The sequence below is a fragment of the Chiloscyllium plagiosum genome, chromosome 32 (assembly GCF_004010195.1).
Source record: "Chiloscyllium plagiosum isolate BGI_BamShark_2017 chromosome 32, ASM401019v2, whole genome shotgun sequence".
Lineage (NCBI taxonomy): Eukaryota > Metazoa > Chordata > Chondrichthyes > Orectolobiformes > Hemiscylliidae > Chiloscyllium > Chiloscyllium plagiosum.
In genome coordinates, this window is record NC_057741.1 from 36,199,828 (window position 1) to 36,208,282 (window position 8,455).

At 46.1% G+C, this 8,455-nt stretch overlaps 1 protein-coding gene across 5 annotated transcripts in view; it reads right to left on the bottom strand.

Moving 5' to 3' along the window:
- The window catches only part of LOC122539499 (netrin receptor UNC5C-like), a 395,240-nt gene that overhangs the window by 109,347 nt on the left and 277,438 nt on the right, over positions 1–8,455 (bottom strand). The gene's annotated exons all lie outside the window — the stretch shown is intronic.

Sequence of the window (8,455 nt, forward strand, 5' to 3'; positions counted from 1 at the left end):
ATGAAAAATATTTGAGGAGCAGATCAATCAGGCCTTTGAAGCTGCTCTGCACCTCAACAAGACAATGGCTGTCCCATCTTCCTGCATTATCCCATATCCCTGAGTATCTTCCCAGCGATGGTCAACCATCATGAGGGTGGCACGGTGGCTCAGTGGTTAGCACTGCTGCCTCGCAGCGCCAGGGACCTGGGTTCGATTCCAGACTCGGGTGACTGTTTGTGTAGAGTTTGCACATTCTCCCCGTGTCTGTGTGGGTTTCCTTCCACAAACCAAAGATGTGCAGCTTAGGTGAATTGGCCATGCTAAATTGCCCATAGGGATGTGTAGGTTAGTTGCACTAGTTGGGGTAAATGTAGAGCAATAGGGGGTCTGGGTCGGATAGGTTACCGTTCAGAGGGTCGGTGTGGACTTGCTAGGCCGAAGGGCCTGTTTCCACACTATAGACATTCTATGATTGATTGATTCATCACCACACCACTGTTCATGCCATTGAGTCCCTGAAGTCCATGAGATGACAGTGCCCTTATCCTGGTGTTAGCAGGAATGCTACTTCAGAGCTCACTGTGATCTCCACACCGAGTAGGACTGGAGTCACAGCTCAGCCAGGCTCTGCTCCTGGGAGTATACAGGTGAACCAGTTGGGATTTCCAACACTCCAACAGACTTCATTGTTTTTTTCCTCATGTTTGATCACAATTTACAGGATTTATTGAATTTGAAAACTTCCCTCTCTGTTACAAGTTTCACATCTGTAGGGGGTGTGGGGGAGAATGGGTGAGGGTGAGGGGGAAATGTAAAGGTAGGTGGCCGAGTTAAGATGCAGATCAGCCACAACATCATTGAATGGTGTAACAGATTCAGGGGCCCGAATGGCCTCCTCCTAGCCCAACATCCCGATTCAGTTCACGTAATTTTTAAAATCATTTACGCCAGGGTTTGTCACACATAGGATAATGAACTTGGCACTGCCTTCAGAGGTGAGTCTTAACTCTTGAAATGCATTAAACAGTTGCTGTATTTGTGAGGGAGATGTGAACTGTACTTGCCACAAAGTGGTAGAACATAGAATATAGAACATTACAGCACAGTACAGGCCCTTCGGCCCTCGATGTTTCACCAACCTGTGATACCAATCTGAAGCCCATCTAACCTACACTATTCCATTATCATCTATATGTTTATCCAATTACCATTTAAATGCCTTTAAAGTTGGCAAGTGTACTGCACCTGCAGGCAGGGCGTTCCACGCTCTTAATACTCTCTCAGTAAAGAAACTACCTCTGATATCTGTCCTATATCAATCACCTCTCAATTTAAAGGTATGTCCCCTCGTGCTAGCCATCACCATCCAAGGGAAAAGGTTCTCACTGTCCACCTTATCTAATCCTCTTATCATCTTGTATGTCTCTATTAAGTCACCTTTCGACCTTCTCTCCAACGAAAACAGCCTCAAGTCTCTCGCCTTTCCTCATAAAACCTTCCCTCCATACTGGACAACATCTGGTAAATCTCCTCTGCACCCTTTCCAATGCTACCACATCCTTGCTATAAAGTGGTGACCAGACTGTACGCAGTACTCCAAGTGCAGCCGCACCAGGATTTTGTACAGCTGCAGCTTGACCTCATGGCTCCAAAACTCAATCCCTCTACCAATATAAGCTAACACACCATATGCTTTCTTAACAATCCCATCAACCTGGGTGGTAACTTCCAGGGATCTACGCACATGGACATTGAGAACTCTCTGCTCATCTACACTACCAAGAATCTTACCATTAGCCCAGTACTCTGTATTCCTGTTGCTCCTTTCAAAGTGAATCACCTCATACTTTTCTGGATTAAGCTCCATTTGCCACCTCTCAGCCCAGCTCTGCAGCTTATCTATGTCCCTCTGTAACCTGTAACATCCTTCAGCATTATCCACAACTGTACCGACCTTAGTGAAGTCTGCAAATTTACTAACCCATCCTTCTACATACTCATCCAGGTCATTTGTAAAAATGATAAACAGCAGTGGACCCAAAACAGATCCTTGCCGTTCACCACTAATAACTGAACTCCAGGATGAAGATTTCCCATCAACCTACACCCTCTGTCTTCTTTCAGCTAGCCAATTTCTGATTCAAACCGCTAAATTACCCTCAATCCCACGCCTCCATATTTTCTTCAATAGCCTACTGTGGGGAACCTTATCAAACACTTTACTGAAATCCATATACACAACATCAAGCACTTTACCCTCATCCATCTGTGTGGTCATCTTCTCAAAGAACTCAATCAGGTTTGTGAGACATGACCTACCCTTCACAAAACCATGTTGACTATCCCTAATCAAATTATTTCTTTCCAGATGATTTTAAATCCTATTTCTTATAATCCTTTCCAATACTTTATCCACAACCGAGGTAAGGCACACTGGTCTATAATTACCAGAGTTGTCTCTACTTCCCTTCTTGAACAAGGGGGCAACATCCACCATCCTCCCGTCTTCTGTAGACAATGACTGCATTAAGATCAAAGCCAAAGGCTCTGCAATCTCCACCCTGGCTTCCCAGAGAATCCTAGGATAAATCCCACCCAGCCCAGGGGAGTTATCCATTTCCACACTTTCCAGAATTGCTAACACCTCCTCCTTGTGAACCTCAATCGCATCTAGTCTAATAGTCTGTATCTCAGTATTCTCCTCAACAACATTGTCTTTTTACAGTATGAATACTGACGAAAAATATTCATTTAGTGCTTCTCCTATCTCCTCAACCTCCATATACAACTTCCCAGTCCTGTCCTTGACTGGCCCTAATCTTACTCTAGTCATTCTTCTTTTCCTCACATACCCACGGAAAGCTTTAGGGTTTTCCTTGATCGTACCTGCAAAAGACTTCTTGTATCCCCTCCTGGCTCTTCTTAACTCTTTCTTTAGGTACTTCCTGGTGAACTTGTAACTCTTAAGCTCCCTAACTGAGCCTTCACGTCTCATCTTTACATAAGCCTCCTTCTTCCGTTTGACAAGAGATTCAACTTCTTTAGTAAATCACGGCTCCCTCACTTGACAACTTCCTCACTGTCTGACAGGTACATACATATTAAGGACACGCAGTAGCTGTTCCTTAAACAAGCTCCTCATTTCAATTGTGCCCATTCCCTGCTGTTTCCTTCCCCATCCTATGCATTCTAAATCTTGCCTAATCGTATCGTAACTGCCTTTCCCCCAGCTATAACTCTTGTCCTGTGGTATATACCTATCCCTTTCCATCGTTAAAGTAAACGTAACCGAATCATGGTCACTATCACCACAGTGCTCACTTACCTCCAAATCAAACAGCTGACCGGCTTCATTCCCCAGTACCAAATCCAATATGGCCTTGCCCCTTGTTGGCCTGTCTACATACTGTATCAGGAGACCCTCCTGCTCACATTGCACAAAAACTAACCCATTTAAAGTACTCAAACTATAGTATTTCCGATCAATATTTGGAAAGATAAAACCCCCATAACAACTACCCTGTTACTTTCACTCCTATCCAGAATCATCTTTGCAATCCGTTCCTCTACATCTCTGGAACTTTTCGAAGGCCTATAGAAAACTCCCAACAGGGTGACCTCTCCTGTGCTAATTCTAATCTCAGCACATACTACCTCAGTAGATGAGTCCTCAAACCTCTTTTCTGCCACCATAACACTGTCCTTGATCAACAATGCCCCACCTCCTCCACTTTTACCATCTTCCCTGTTCTTACTGAAACATCTAAACCCCAGAAACTGCAACAACCATTCCTATCCCTGCTTTACCCATATCCCTGAAATGGCCACAACATTGAAGTCCCAGGTACCAACCCATTCTGCAAATTCACTCACCTTATTCCAGATGCTCCTTGCATGAAGAGTATTAGCAAATCTCCCCCACCCCCACCCCAGGATATTGGTACGCCTCTGGTTCAGGTGTAGGATCAGTGGCGCTGGAAGAGCACAGCAATTCAGGCAGCATCCGAGGACAGGCAAAATCGACGTTTCGGGCAAAAGCCCTTCTCTTTTGCCCGAAACGTCGATTTTGCCTGTCCTCGGATGCTGCCTGAATTGCTGTGCTCTTCCAGCGCCACTGATCCAGAATCTGGTTTCCAGCATCTGCAGTCATTGTTTTTACCTCTGGTTCAGGTGTAGACCATCCCATCTGTAGAGGTCCCACCTACCCCAGAATGAGCCCTAATTACCCAAGTATCCAAATCCCTCCCTCCTGCACCATCCCTGTAGCTACGTGTTCAATTCCTCTCCTTCGCCTTGATATCATGTGGCACGGGTAACAATTTTCAATTTGTTATTGTTTTTTAACAATGTATTAAATATTTTTTGCTGCTAATCAATGTTTCCAAGTGTAGAGTCACAGCTCATCACTACTGCAGTATGTTAATGCGATGACGTTTGGTCTTTTTCTATCTCAACTCCATACTTCCTTTTCCTCACTCTGTGCTGGATTTGTGTCCCCAGTCCCCACCCTGTTATAAAGGCTCTAAGGTAATTTTAATCAGCCTATTATTATATTCCACTGGAGTAGGTAGGACTTGAACCCAGGTCTCCTAGATCAAAGACGGGGCATTACCAATGTGTCACAAGAGCCTACCTCTGTAAGGAAGGTATTTTCTAATCAAACTGCTCAGAGATGTGACTTCCCGGCTGTGGGATAGGAACACTATCACTACAGCCCCTCTGCTGTGTCGCAGCTTTTAAATGTTTTCAGGTTGAGCTTTCACCTCTGTCTGGGCAGCAAGTCCCTCCTCTGACAGCAGCCAACCAATCAAATGCTGTCAGCTCTTCAGACTCAGCAGAGCCACCAGGGACAGTGGCCACTGCTAGGACTGCACCTAATGGCAAGGAGCCATTTGTGTGTGTGTGTGTGGGGGGGGGGGGGAGGTCAGAATTAATAAATGCTGGAACAGAGGGCCAGATGAGTGGGGTTGTTGGGGTGGGGGTGCAAGATGCAATGTTGAGTGTGGTGGAGCAGATAGTCAGGGTAAAGGAGGTGGCGTGGAGACCTGAGGGTGGGAGTGAGGAGGAGTGGGCTCTCCAATCCATGCTTGGCCTCCCCCAGTACTGGTCGAATTCATCAGCATTCGATTATCTTTAGCTGCAGAAGGGGAAGGAAGAGACGGGCAGATGACTGGCACAGTGCTATTGGCATTTTACATCCCCCTCCCAAACCTGCTGTGGAAGGTTATATAACACTGCCATTTATTTCTCTTTCCGTATCTGGTCTCAAACTAGATTCTGCCGCTGTCATTTACACTTCCTTCTGAATCTGCCACTTTCACAATCCTGCACTGTGAAAACTGAAGGGGATTGGGAGCTGCTTGCACTGCCTATTCAGGACCTAGGTCCTCTCTCTTCCTTCACTGTGACATTACGAACACTCACACTCTCAACACATTACCCTGTAGAAAAGTCTAAAAATTGAATTATGCAAAGGGGATAAGTCTTAATACAAAGCAGATGCTGTTAGATACACTGCTACTAGACATCGGACACCACTACTTATATTAAACAGGTTAAAATGCAGACAGAAAATGTAGGACTGGCTACTTGACAATCAGCGAACGCTATTCAGCTTTAATGCGATTCCATCAAGGGAAATTGGAACCAAACTTTGTTCTTTTTAAATTACAAAATCTCAGATGTTTAACCTGCTCAGTGATGGTGCTGATTTCATGCATGTGTCAGTTAAAATTGCACATGCATGAAATTCACCTCAAATCCAAATTACATGTGTAAGAAGCTCAAAGATTGAGGAGAACCTGTTGGATTACAGAGCAACTATTCACAGTAAAGGAGTGTTTTGCCTTTGATAGCGCTGAGGGGAAGATTAGCAAGGGATTATGGCATTAAGTGAGCATTGAGCAGCTGACGTGACTTTTATCAACTTGCTTGCAACTGAAGACTGCCACCAGACTCAGGGCACTGTCAGAGAACTTAAAATTCAGGCGAGTGGAATGGGATTACAGAGCGAAGCTTGTTATATGAATGTTTCCAATTGTATTGCAGAGATTTCACTGCCAGCCTTTGAAACTGAGTCAACCCCCCTCCCTCTTTTTCAATTTTCATCCTCTTTAATCACAAACACTGGCTCCATTCAGACAGCCTTGTTAGCCTGGCCTCTGTCATTGCAGGCTCCTGTGGTTAGGCTGCCTTGTTCCTGCCCCATGTGTTGAAAGTAACCTGTCATTCTCACAAATGCCCTGGGGTTCTGCAAGCACAGCAGCCAGTTAAAATGACCAACAAAATATCTGTCGTCAGATCAAATGTTGCTTGATTTTTCTCTTTTCTCTTCATCTCCATGCTCTCAGCATTCCTTTGAAGGAGGACAGTGGGACTATAAATATCCGACTTTCACCAAAATAAAAACCAACAGGGAATTCAGAAGAAACTTCTTTACTCAGACAACGTGGAATGTGGAATTCGGAATTGCATTGTAATGAGGGACAGAGACATACTTAAGGGAAAACTTGATAGAGAGAGCAAGGGAGAGGGGGTTGGTTAGCTCAGTTCGATAGAGGGATCAAGGGAGAGGGGGTTGGTTAGTTCAGTTCGATAGGGGGAACAAGGGAGAGGGGGTTGGTTAGTTCAATGCGATAGGGGGAACAAGGGAGAGGGGGTTGGTTAGTTCAATGCGATAGGGGGAACAAGGGAGAGGGGGTTGGTTAGTTCAATGCGATAGGGGGAACAAGGGAGAGGGGGTTGGTTAGTTCAATGCGATAGGGGGAACAAGGGAGAGGGGGTTGGTTAGTTCAATGCGATAGGGGGAACAAGGGAGAGGGGGTTGGTTAGTTCAATGCGATAGGGGGAACAAGGGAGAGGGGGTTGGTTAGTTCAATGCGATAGGGGGAACAAGGGAGAGGGGGTTGGTTAGTTCAATGCGATAGGGGGAACAAGGGAGAGGGGGTTGGTTAGTTCAATTCGATAGAGGGAACAAGGGAGAGGGGGTTGGTTAGTTCAGTTCGATAGGGGGAACAAGGGAGAGGGGGTTGGTTAGTTCAGTTTGATAGGGGGAACAAGGGAGAGGGGTTTGGTTAGTTCAGTTCGATAGAGGGAGCAAGGGAGAGGGGTTCAGTTAGCTTAGTTGGCTGGTTTGCGATGCAGTGTGATGCCAACAACATGGGTTCAATTCCCACACCAGCTGAGGTCACCATAAAGGACACTCCTCCTCAACATCTCCCCTCACCCTGTGACGAAGAGACCCTCACATTAAACCATCACCAGTCACCTATCTCTAATGAGTGAGCAGCCTTGTAGTCAGCTGGGATCATGTTGACTTTCCCACCAGAGACTGATATGTTCATTTCGGGGATCTTGTGTTGCAGTGATAGTGTCCCTCCCTCTGGGCCAGTTTCAGTTCCCACTCGCTCCAGTGGTGTATCGTAATACAGATGGGGAGATTGATTAAAAATCTCCAGAGGGAGTGAGGGATAGAAGATTGTGTTCTCAGCTCCTCTGTTGATGTACCAAAAGGAATGGGAATAGCTAGGTGAAGGGGGATAGGAGGAGATTGATGTGAAGTGTGGATCGGTTTGGACAAGTAGTCAGTTTGTGTGCTTTACACATGATATATTCCTGCTAAGGGCTGAATGGCCTATTCCTGTTCCTGTTTATTTCCCTCAGCAGCCTGGCACCGCAGAAATGAACAAGTAAACCATTGACTCAGGGAGCGCTCAAAGGACCAGACAGTGCCTCAGTCCCTGAATGAAGTGGTACGGAGGGCAGGGAAGGGGTTGGGTAGCAGCGACCATGGAGGAGGGGAGGGGGGGAAAGCAGGACAGTGAAGAGGGGGCCAGGGGATGACCAATCAGACAACTAGGAGGCCAGTCAAGAGAGTGACCAGAAGGCCCTGCCACAACAATGTAACATTTACAGGTGGTCAGTCACCATCTTTGCTGACCATTGTGGCATTGGCAACAGATACAGTGGATCGCTGGATTGTATTTGGTCCATCGCCGTTGACTGTGCATGCAGATGCCTGAAGTCTAAACTCTGGAATTCGCTTCCTCAACCTCTTGACCTCTCTTTCTTCCTGTCTAACATGACCTACTGTGGTTGTGTCTGACATGGCTTTGCAATGTCCCTCTGAGACACCTTGGGGTTTTTTTTAATGTCCTGAGATGCTACATCAATATAAGTTGTTGTTGTAACCTCCTAGGCTGGTGGCATTGAGAGTTTTTTTAAAAAAACCATCTCCTGGTTTAATTAATTGGGAGGAGACCTGAACTTTGTACATGGCATCAACAGACACACACGAGCTGAGAGCACAGGAACAATGAGTGGAAGTGAGATGTGGGCAGTTGTGAATATATTTGCTTTCTCCAAAGCTGTCTGGTGATTCACTCCCAATCGTTTCCCCACCAACACCACCCCCATCACCACACCCCCCATCACCACACCCCCCATCACCACACCCCCCATCACCACACCCCCA